At 39.1% G+C, this 12,303-nt stretch overlaps 1 long non-coding RNA gene across 1 annotated transcript in view; it reads left to right on the top strand.

Moving 5' to 3' along the window:
• The window catches only part of LOC307180392, a 155,126-nt gene extending 154,472 nt beyond the window's left edge, over positions 1-654 (top strand). The window contains exon 3 of the long non-coding RNA XR_013825727.1: positions 91-654. This is a non-coding gene — a long non-coding RNA (uncharacterized lncRNA). The remainder of the gene's footprint in view (positions 1-90) is intronic.
• Positions 655-12,303: the final 11,649 nt, after the last annotated feature.

The raw sequence follows: 12,303 nt of genomic DNA, 5'->3' as shown, positions 1-12,303 counted from the left end.
GAGACTGCTGTATAAGGAAAATAATGCTGAAATATTACATATTTCCTTTTGCTTCTTACATATTTGAAACTGTGCATTATTCTCTTTTAGATTTTTGAAATGACCGAGACTGATTTGACATGTCCGAAAAAACTCTCAGCAAGGGGAACCAGACACGTGGGTAAGAATTCAATATGTTTTAACTTTATCCTAACCGTTCTCAATCGTTGATTCAAGTTTTTTGGCTGAGTTGTACATTTAACATTTTATTCTTATGTTCTACCTTAAAAATAAAAGCGGTATTTCTTAATCTTCAAAGACATGAAACAAAACCTCACTGTATCACTTGCTTTTATAAACAAAAGTTCAATACAGAATACATACTATAGTCTATGCGTGGTCTTGCGAAGCAAGCCAAGATACATTTCAGTCCAGGCTCTTTCACTTACTAGCTGTATGAATTTGCTGAGTTGTCTTAAATTTGCTATACCTTCACTCCTGATATGTTCAATGGGAGAAATAATCCAGGGCTCCAGTCGTTGTGGTAGGTATTAAATGAAATAATTGATGTAAAGCACTTAGCATAGTACCTGTCTTATTAATAAGCGCTCAATAAATAACAGTCCACTAGACGACATCTCCAAAGCAGTGAGTACAAGTCTACCCACTGAGGTACCGAAGAAAATATTAAACACTGAATTTGTCTATTATTTAAAAATTATGTTTATACATATACAAAATTTTAAATAAATGTAAACATGTAATCATGTCATATACGCTGAGTGTGGGGGGCATTTATACGTCTTTCCTTTTTGCTTGCCTCATCCCTATCTCTTTCTCTCTCTTTCCCCCAGATCATCTCCCCCTCCCCACCACAAGCAAACATACCCCACCTCTACCTCATGTTAGAATCCTAGTATGCATCTGCATTGCATTGCATTAATTCATTAAATCTCTTTTGTGTCTTCTCAAGAAAGTATAAAATATATGGGTATAGTATTTTGTGTATATCATATTTAAGTAAACAGACAAAAATCAAGAATGCCTTCTTGGATTTTTTGTTTTAACTCTGTGGAGTCTTCTGCCTACTCTTGGGAGTTCTGTGACAATGTGAAGGCACTCTTTTAAACACTTCATTTGGACCTACTAAAGAGGCAGCTGGCCAGTACAGTAAGTCCCCTACATACGAATCTTCAAGTTGAGAACTTTCAAAGATGTGAACGTGCGTTCCGTCAACGTCAGGCATGAGTGACATTGCAGCTTGCCCTCCGTCTCCTACTGCTGACGATCCTTCAGCTCTACCATCTCCCACCTCCTCTCCCTCCTCCAGTCAGTAACTCTTCTTGCCTGTTCACTCGATGCCAGCTGTTGTACTGCACTACCGTACTTTTCAAGGTACTGTACCTTGAAAAAGATTTAAAATGTTTTCTTTGTTTTTTTATGTTTGTTTGTTTTTTATGTATTATTTGTGTGAAAAGTATTATAAACCTATTACAGTACAGTACTATATAGCTGATAGTGTTAGTTGGGTACCTAGGCTAACTTTGTGGGACTTATGAACAAATTGGACTTATGAATGCACTCTCAGAATGGAACTTGTTCATATGTAGGGGACTTACTGTATATTAACCTCAATCCTCTAACCTGCACAGTTAGAAAGAAGTATGACCACTCTCTGCCTAATGAATCCTCATTCCACGACCTCACTGAGGTTATTAGGTTGCAGCCTCCTTGGGTACACTTATGGGGTGGCTGCAATACTAATGTACTTTTTCTGCTCGATTCAGTTAGGTGCCTGACAGTTGTGTACAGTGGAGTGAGGGATGCCAAGGAGAGAAATTGGCACCTCACTATGTTTTTCCCTGCCCTAACCCTCAAGTGTTCCAGTGGCTTCTGTCAAGTCAAGAGGCAAGGCTGCACAATTAGAGGCAAGGAGTCCAATGTGTTAGTGTTAGACCTATTGACAAAAGGGTGCTTATGGTTTCTCTCATTTTAAAATTTTCTATCTTGACAGATTTTCAATGTCTTTATATGTTCCATGATTTTTTAAATTTTTATTTTGAGACAATTGGAGATTCACATGCAATGGTACGAAATACTGCAGAGAGATTCAGTGTGCACTTTACCCAGTTTCCTCCAATGAAAAACTATAGTAAAGTATCGGGACCAGGATATTGGCATTGATTCAGTGACGATTTAGAACCTTTCCATCACTACAGTGATACCTACTGTTGCCCTTTTACGGCCACAGCCACTTCCCTCCCAACTCCCACTCCCCTATTTAATTTTTTTTTTTTTGGTGGTACGCAGGCCTCTCACTGTTGTGGCCTCTCCCGTTGCGGAGCACAGGCTCCGGATGCGTGGGCTCAGTGGCCATAGCTCACGGGTCCAGCCACTCCTTGGCATGTGGGATTTCCCGGACCGGGGCAGGAACCCGTGTCCCCTGCATCGGCAGGCGGACTCTCAACCACTGCGCCACCAGGGAAGCCCAGCAGTATTATTGAACATCTTTTTAAGTATTCATTTGCCATATGTGTATCCTCTTCAATTAAATGTCTAGTCATGTCTTTTGCCCATTTTCTAATTGGATTCTTATTTAACTGTTGAGTTTTGAGTGTTCTTTATGCATTCAAGATTCTAGTTCTTTGTTGGGTATACAGTTTTCAAATGTTTTCTCCCAGTCTGCAGTTTTTCTTTTATTCCTCTTAACAGAGGCTTTCACAGAGTAAAACCTTGTAATTTTGATGAAGTTGAATTTATCGATTTTTCCTTTTATGAATTGTGCTTTTGATGTTAATTCTAAGGATTCTTTGCTTAGCCCTAGATCTCAAAGATCTTCTTCTATTTTTTTCTAAAAGTTTTATAATTTTACGTTTTAAATTTAAGTCCATGATCCATTTTAAGATAATTGTTGTATAAGGAGTGAGATTTAGGTCAAGGTTCATTTCTTGCCTATAGATGTCCAATTTCTCCAGCATCGTTTGTTGAAAAAGTCATCTTTCCTCTATTAAATTGTCTTTGTACCTGTCTCAAAACTCAGGTAGGCATATTTGGTGGGTCTATTTCTGGGTTCTTTATTCTGTTCTGTTTGCTAATGTATCTATCACTCTGCTAATACCACACTATCTTGATTACTGTAGATATATAGATTGATTCCTCCCTCTTTGCTCTTTATTCAAGATTGTTTTAGCTATTCTAGGGACTGTGCCTTTCTATACAAATTTTAGAACAAGCTTATGTCTCCAAAAATACCTTGCTGATATTTTGATAGAAATTGCATTAAAACTACAGATCAACTTCCAGAGTATTGACATCTTTACTATGCTGTGTCTTCAAATATATGAAGGTATCATGTACCTAGATCTTAACTGATTTCATGCATTAGTATTTTGTCCTTTTCACCATACAGATCCTGTAAAAATTTTGGTAAGTTTATATGTAAATATTTCATTTTATTTGTATGATTTTAAATGGTATTGTGTTCTTGATTTTGGTTTCTGTAATGTTAGTTTGTGGTATATAGAAATGTAACTGATTGCTGAGCATCCTATGACCTTGCTTAATTAAATTATTAGTTCCAGGAATTTCTTCTTGTAGATTCCTTGGGATTTTCTACATAGACAATCATTTCATCTGCAAATAGGAACACACTTATTTACTTATTTCCAATTTTTAGGCCTTTTATTTCTTTATCTATCCTTATTAAACTGGGTAGGAATTCTAATACTACACTGGATTAAAGTGGTGAAACCAGAAACCCTTGCCTTGTTCCTTTTCTTAGAGGTAAAGCATCTAGTTTCTCACCTTTAAATAGGATGTTTGCTGTAGGCTTTTATAAATGTTCTTTACCAAGTTGAGGAAGTTCTCTATTCTGAGTTTTCTGAGAGTTTTTATGATGAATGGGGGTTGGATTTTGTCAACTGCTTTTTCTGTCAGTTGATATGATTATATGATTTCTTTCATTATACTTTTGACATGTTGATTTACACTAATTTTCAAATGTTGAACCAGCCTTGCACACCTGGAATAAATCCAACTTGGTCATGCAGTCTCTCTTCTTTGGCACTTACAAATTTAGGATTGTAATGCCTTCTTTGTGGATTGATCCTTCTAGTTTTATGTAATGACTCTCTTTGTCTTTAGTAATTTTCTTCACTCTGAAATTCACTTTTCCTGATATTAATATGACTTCTATTTTTTTATGATTAATGTTTGCATCATTTTTCTATCCTTTTACTTTCAATCTGTCGATGTCATATTTAAAGGGAGTTACTTATAGAAAACATACTTTCGGATCATGTTTACTTTTTAATCCACTCTGCCAATCTTTGTCTTTCAATTAACGTATTTACAACATTTATATTTAAGGTAATTATTGATATGTTTGGGCTTAAGTCTGCCACTTACCTGTTTTCTGTTGTTTCCTCTTTTTCTTGTTCCTCTGTTTCTTCTTTCCCACCTTCCCTTGGGTTATTTGAACATTTTTCTTTTTGTAGGATTCCATCTTCATTTATTTATACTATTTTTGAATATATCAGTTTGTAAAGTTTCTTAGAAGTTAACTCTAGGTATTACAATATGCATATGTCATTTATCATAGTATACTGTTATCAATGTTTTACTACCTTGAGTGAAGTATAAAACACCTCACTTCCTTTAAGTTCCCTTTACCTTACCTACTTTTATTTTATTTTATTGTATTTTTTACATCTTTATTGGAGTATAATTGCTTTACAATGGTGTGTTAGTTTCTGCTTTATAACAAAGTGAATCACTTATACATATACATATGTTCCTATATCTCTTCCCTCTTGCGTCTCCCTCCCTCCTACCCTCCCTATCCCACCCCTCTAGGTGGTCACAAAGCACCGAGCTGATCTCCCTGTGCTATGCGGCTGCTTCCCACTAGCTATCTATTTTACGTTTGGTAGTGTATATATGTCCAACCCACTCTCTCGTTTTGTCACAGCTTACCCTTCCCCCTCCCCATTTCCTTAAGTCCATTCTCTAGTAGGTCTGTGTCTTTATTCCTGTCTTACCCCTAGGTTCTTCATGACATCTTTTTTTTCTTTTTTCTTAAATTCCATATATATGTGTTAGCATACGGTATTTGTCTTTCTCTTTCTGACTTACTTCACTCTGTATAACAGACTCTAGGTCCATCCACCTCATTACAAATAGCTCAATTTCATTTCTTTTTATGGCTGAGTAATATTCCATTGTATATATGGGCCACCTCTTCTTTATCCATTCATCTGATGATGGACACTTAGGTTGTTTCCATCTCTGGGCTATTGTAAATAGAGCTGCAATGAACATTTTGCTACATGACTTTTTCTGAAATATGGTTTTCTCAGGGTATATGCCCAGTAGGGGGATTGCTGGGTCATATGGTAGTTCTATTTGTAGTTTTTTAAGGAACCTCCATATTGTTCTCTATAGTGGCTGTACCAATTCACATTCCCACCAGCAGCGCAAGAGTGTTCCCTTTTCTCCACACCCTCTCCAGAATTTTTTGTTTCTAGATTTTTTGATGCTAGCCATTCTGACTGGTGTGAGATGATATCTCATTGTAGTTTTGATTTGCATTTCTCTAATGATTAATGATGTTAAGCCTTCTTTCATGTGTTTGCTGGCAGTCTGTATATCTTCTTTGGAGAAATGTCTATATAGGTCTTCTGCCCATTTTGGGATTGGGTTGTTTGTTTTTCTGTTATTGAGCTACATGAGCTGCTTATAAATTTTGGAGATTAATCCTTTGTCAGTTACTTCATTTGTAAATATTTTCTCCCATTCTGAGGATTGTCTTCTCTTCTTGTTTATGGTTTCCTTTGCTGTGCAAAAGCTTTGAAGTTTCATTAGGTCCCATTTGTTCATTTTTGTTTTTATTTCCATTTCTCTAGGAGGTGGGTCATAAAGGATCTTGCTGTGATTTATGTCATAGAGTGTTCTGCCTATGTTTTCCTCTAAGAGTTTGAGAGTTTCTGGCCTTACATTTAGGTCTTTAATCCATTTTGAGTTTATTTTTGTGTATGGTGTTAGGGAGTGATCTAATCTCATACTTTTACATGTACCTATCCAGTTTTCCCAGCACAACTTATTGAAGAGGCTGTCCTTTCTCCACTGTACATTCCTGCCTCCTTTATCAAAGATAAGGTGACCATATGTGCGTGGGTTTATCTCTGGGCTTTCTATCCTGTTCCATTGATCTATATTTCTGTTTTTGTGCCAGTACCATACTGTCTTGATTACTGTAGCTTTGTAGTATAGTCTGAAGTTAGGGAGCCTGATTCCTCCAGCTCCGTTTTTCATTCTCAGGATTGCTTTGGCTATTCGGGGTCTTTTGTGTTTCCATACAAATTGTGAAACTTTTTGTTCTGGTTCTGTGAAAAATGCTAGTGGTAGATTGATAGGGATTGCACTGAATCTGTATATTGCTTCGGGTAATAGAGTCATTTTCACAATGTTGATTCTTCCAATCCAAGAACATGGTATATCTCTCCATCTATTTGTATCATCTTTTTTTTTTTTATTTGTATCATCTTTAATTTCTTTCATCAGTGTCTTATAATTTTCTGCATACAGGTCTTTTGTCTCCTTAGGTAGGTTTATTCCTAGATATTTTATTCTTTTTGTTGCAATGGAAAATGGGAGTGTTTTCTTGATTTCACTTTCAGATTTTTCCTGATTAGTGTATAGGAATGCCAGAGATTTCTGTGCATTAATTTTGTATCCTGCTACTTTACCAAATTCACTGATTAGCTCTAGTAGTTTTCTGGTAGCACCTTCAGGATTCTCTACGTGTAGTATCATGTCATCTGCAAACAGTGACAGCTTTACTTCTTCTTTTCCGATTTGGATTCCTTTTATTTCCTTTTCTTTGATTGCTGTGGCTAAAACTTCCAAAACTATGTTGAATAAGAGTGGTGAGAGTGGGCAACCTTGTCTTGTTCCTGATCTTAGTGGAAATGCTTTCAGTTTTTCACCATTGAGGACAATGTTGGCTGTGGGTTTGTCATATATGGCCTTTATTATGTTGAGAAAAGTTCCCTCTATGCCTACTTTCTGCAGGGTTTTTATCATAAATGGGTGTGGAATTTTGTCGAATGCTTTCTCTGCATCTATTGAGATGATCGTATGGTTTTTCTCCTTCAATTATTTAATAGGGTGTATCACGTTGATTCATTTGCATATATTGAAGAATCCTTGCATTCCTGGAATAAAACCCACTTGATCATGGTTTATGATCCTTTTAATGTGCTGTTGGATTCTGTTTGCTGGTATTTTGTTGAGGATTTTTGCATCTATGTTCATCAGTGATATTGGCCTGTAGTTTTCTTTCCTTGTGACATCCTTGTCTGGTTTTGGTATCAGGGTGATGGTGGCCTCGTAGAACGAGTTTGGGAGTGTTCCTCCCTCTGCTATATTTTGGAAGAGTTTGAGAAGGATAGGTGTTAGCTCTTCTCTAAATGTTTGATAGAATTTGCCTGTGAATCCATCTGGACCTGGGCTTTTGTTTGTTGCAAGATTTTTAATCACAGTTTCAATTTCAGTGCTTGTGATTGGTGTGTTCATATTTTCTATTTCTTCCTGATTCAGTCTTGGCAGGTTGTGCATTTCTAAGAACATGTCCATTTCTTCCAGGTTGTCCATTTTATTGGCATAGAGTAGCTTGTAGTAATCTCTCATGATCTTTTGTATTTCTCAGTGTCAGTTGTTACTTCTCCTTTTTCATTTCTAATTCTATTGATTTGAGTCTTCTCCCTTTTTTTCTTGATGCGTCTAACTAATGGTTTATCAATTTTGTTTATCTTCTCAAAGAACCAGCTTTTAGTTTTATTGATCTTTGCTATCATTTCCTTCATTTCTTTTTCATTTATTTCTGATCTGATTTTTATGATTTCATTCTTTCTGGTAACTTTGGGAAGTTTCTGTTCTTCTTTCTCCAATTGCTTTAGGTGTAAGTTTAGATTGTTTATTTCAGATGTCTCTTGTTTCTTCAGGTAGGCTTATATTGCTGTAAAGTTCCCACTTAGCACTGCTTTTGCTGCATCCCATAGGTTTCGGGTCATCGTGTCTCCATTGTCATTTGTTTCTAGGTATTTTTTTTATTTCCTCTTTGATTTCTTCAGTGATCACTTCGTTATTAAGTTATTAAGTAGTGTATTGTTTAGCCTCCATGTGTTTGTATTTTTTACAGATCTTTTCCTGTAATTGATATCTAGTCTCATAGCGTTGTGGACGGAAAAGATACTTGATACAATTTCAATTTTCTTAAATTTACCAAGGCTTGATTTGTGACCTAAGATATGATCTATCCTGGAGAATGTTCCATGAGCACTTGAGAAAAATGTGTATTCTGTTGTTTGTTGATGGAATGTCCTGTAAATATCAATTAAGTTCATCTTGTTTAATGCATCATTTAAAGCTTGTGTTTCCTTATTTATTTTCATTTTGGATGATCTGTCCACTGGTGAAAGTGGGGTGTTAAAGTCCCCTACTATGAATGTATTACTGTCGATTTCCCCTTTTATGGCTGTTAGTATTTGCCTTATGTATTGAGTGCTCCTATGCTTTTAGCCGCGGCTCGCGCCCGTCTCTGGAGCTCCTTTAAGCAGCGCTCTTAATCCCCTGTCCTCGCGCACCAGGAAACAAAAAGGGAAGAAAGTCTCTTGCCTCTTCGGCAGCTCCAGACTTTTCCGCGGACTCCCTCCTGGCTAGCTGTGGTGCACTAACCCCTTCAGGCTGTGTTCACGTCGCCAACCCCAGTCCTCTCCCTGCTCTCCAACTGAAGCCCAAGCCTCAACTCCCAGCCCCGCCTGCCCCGGCGGGTGAGCAGACAAGCCTCTCGGGCTGGTGAGTACCGGTCGGCACCGATCCCCTGTGTGGGAATCTCTCCGCTTTGCCCTCCGCACCCCTGTTGCTGTGCTCTCCTCCATGGCTCCTAAGCTTCCCCCCTCTGCCACCCGCAGTCTCCGCCCGCGAAGGGGCTTCCTAGTGTGTGGAAACTTCTCCTCCTTCACAGCTCCCTCCCGCTGGTGCAGGTGCCGTCCCTATCCTTTTGTCTCTGTTTATTCTTTTGTCTTTTGCCCTACCCGGGTAGTGGGGAGCTTCTTGCCTTTTGGGAGGTCTGAGGTCTTCTGCCAGTGTGTTCTGTAGGAGTTGTTCCATGTGTGGATGTATTTCTCGTGTATCTGTGGGGAGGAAGGTAATCTCCGCGTCTTACTCTTCTGCCATCTTCCCCTCTAGGATCCTACCTTACCTATTTTTAAATATCATTGTCTTAAGTATTCCCCCTACATACATTGAATTCCACATCAGATAGTGTAATTTTTGCTTCAAACATCAAATTTTATTTAAGAAACTCCTTGGAATTGGGGTAGCCTATTATATATTTATCATATTTGTAGTCATTTTGATATTCTTTCTAAACTTCCAGGTCTTCTTTTATGATTACCAATCTGCCTAGAAAATTTTCTTTAGCTATCCTTCCAGGGTAGGTTTTCTCTACCAACAAATTCTCTTAGTTTTCCTTCACCTGAGAATATCTTTATTTCCCCTTCAGTCCTGAGTTGTTTTTGTTTTGTTTTGTTTTGTTTTGTTACTGGATATAGAATTTTCAGTCAACACATTTTTTCTTTCATCACTTCCTCTGGCCTCATTTCAGATAAGAAGTCTGCTGTCGTTCAATTTGGTTTTCCCCTCCAAGTCATGTGTCACTTCTCTCTTCTTGCTTTGAAAATTTTTTGTTTTCCATTTTCATAAGTTTAACTATCACGTGCCTTGGTGTGGACTTATTTGGACTTATGCTGTTTGGGTTCACAGTTTCTTGAATCTATAGGTGTACTTATTTCACTGTGTCTTGGGGAACAGAACTACCCTGTTTCCCAGTCCCTTGCTCTTTGCTGTTGGGTGGGTGTGGAGGTTCCACTCCCTGCTGATTCCAGGGGTGCGGGGAGTGCTCAGTCTTACTGATGTTGGGAGATGGAAGCTCAGCTCCTCACTGAGCCCTGCTGAGAACTGGTGAAGTGGAGGGGGGTGGGTGAAGCAGAGTGGTGATTAGCTTCTCATCGAATCATCTCATTAGGTCTCCGAGTTTGTGGATGCGGGTGGAGGCACAGCTCATCCCGGGACCACACTGACACTACCGCTGCAGGGAAATCAAGGTATAGCACCTGCTTCTGCCATACTGAGAACGGAAGGTCAGCTTCCCACTTGGCCGCACTGAAACAGTGAGGGTGGGGAGAGGTGGGGTGGTTTTTCTCTTGGCGTTTGGCTGAAATAGGGTGAGTATTGAGAGAAAGGTTTTCTGTTGTTTGGCCTCCCTTCTCCAGATCCTTTGCCTAGAGGGGACAGGCTTTTTTTGGAACTCTTATTTTCTGAGCTTATTGAAGGTTCCTTGTTGGAGCTTCTGCAGTTCCTTGTCTGGAATATATGGGACACAATAAGGAAACTCAGGGAACTCACCACCCTGTCTTTCCTCAAATTCTGAGAACCTTAGTCCTTCCAACTTCTCTCCATCTTTCAGAGACTTCCTTTACTTGTTTCCTGTGCTATGTTCGAGGGCTTTTTAGTTCTAAGAGTTGAGGGCCTGCAAGGAATAGGGGTGTTCTCTCTTTGCCAGAACTGAAAGTCTTCCTTCCTGTATCTCCATGATGTTTTGCAGTTACAATACTCATCCGCCACTACTGCAGACATAAGGGCATTGCGTTATGACTTGGGGGTGATAGTAAGTGATTAAGGGATTACCACTCTACTGTCTGTGGTACCACTTTCCCAGAGCATACAAAGCCCTCTCCTTGTTCTTGTGAGGTATGGGTAATGAGTATTATCTTCTCACATGAAACGTAGGAGGAAGATATAGCACATGTCCTTGTTTTTCTAAACCAAATTGCATTTGAATCCAAACTGCATACACCTGGCTGGTAGAAAGCCCAACATCAGTAATTTCAAGGATTCTTTCCCCTTTCCATGAGATAGTATTAGATTTCAATGCATACTTGGTCCCAGGAAAAAAGAGATGGATGTAGTCTCTAGCTTTTCTTTGCTATGGATACCCCCACTGTTCATTCTATGACAGGATGACATCAGGATGACCTACACTGGTCCTTGTTAATCTGTCTGGCTGTTGTGCCAGAAAAGCTATAGACCTGCCCCTTTCAGCAAGCCTTGCCACTGATCATAGGCTGAATTCTAGAATCTTTCACAGCTGCTCTTAGCATCTTTACCCATGGCATCCAACTTCACAGATGTCCACAGCCGTGTCCCACCATTTTTGGTGATGCAAAGAAATAAGGCTTAAATCTCTATCACTAGCAGAACCTTTCACTCAATCCCTGACATATCCCTAATCTCTGAGAGGTGGATAAGAGCATGGAATATGGATTCAGACTATTTGGGTTCAAATCCTGCATCCATCACTTACTACTTCATTGACTTTAGACAAAATTATAACTCTCCAAGCCTTGTTTTCCCTCATCTACAAAATAGTAGCTACCCTATTATAACAGTGGATTAAACAAGATAATATTTGTAAAATTGCCGCAACGATGCTTGATAGTATAATAATATAAGTAAAGGTGTAAGCTTATATAGTAAAAGTTCTATACACTTACTAGGTACAATTTCTCTGCCTAGGCCATGCTGCTTTGGCATCGAGCTGATCATAGCCTCTTTAATTGCTAAGGCTTTCACAATATTCGCCTGGATAGGGGTCCATTTTCAGGGTAACCCTGAAGTACACCAAAGATGTTACTCTCCTACCTGCAACACACCCTGCCCTGAGCTGGGTGAGAAGAGCCTAGACCAGTGCTTCTCAAAGAGTGGTCCCCAACCATCTGCATCAACTCTTTAGGGATACAGCCAAGGTACATGTATATTTATTAAGTTGCCCCTGTCATTTTAATATACACTAAAGTTTGCGAACCTCTTCTCTACACTCTCTGTGCCATTTCACACATCGTTGCCTCTTTCTGAACTGTCCATGCCCCCCACCCCAACTTGTGGGAGCAAAATGCAGCTGTCTCCATGAAGCCATCCCTAATTTCATTTTCATCACCACCAGCCCATGCAACCGTCTTCTGTTGCTATGAGATGAATGATATGGAGAAGAATCAGAACTGGGGTGCAGGGGAGTGTTGGGGAACACTGGAATGCAGCACCGGGACTAGAGTGGTGTAAATGACCCATGGTTTGTACTTGGAATTTGTGCAATTTGAGGTGACATTGCAAAAAGGGTGAGGGAAGCAGGAAGAAAAATCAGCAAACAGGGCAGGGGAAGGGAGGAGGAAGCAGCAACAAAGCAGCTCCCATGGGCTCCCCTGA

Source organism: Stenella coeruleoalba (genome assembly GCF_951394435.1).
Source record: "Stenella coeruleoalba genome assembly, chromosome: X".
Lineage (NCBI taxonomy): Eukaryota > Metazoa > Chordata > Mammalia > Artiodactyla > Delphinidae > Stenella > Stenella coeruleoalba.
Note: the sequence above shows the minus strand (reverse complement) of the source record. Positions and strands in the feature narration are given on the sequence as shown.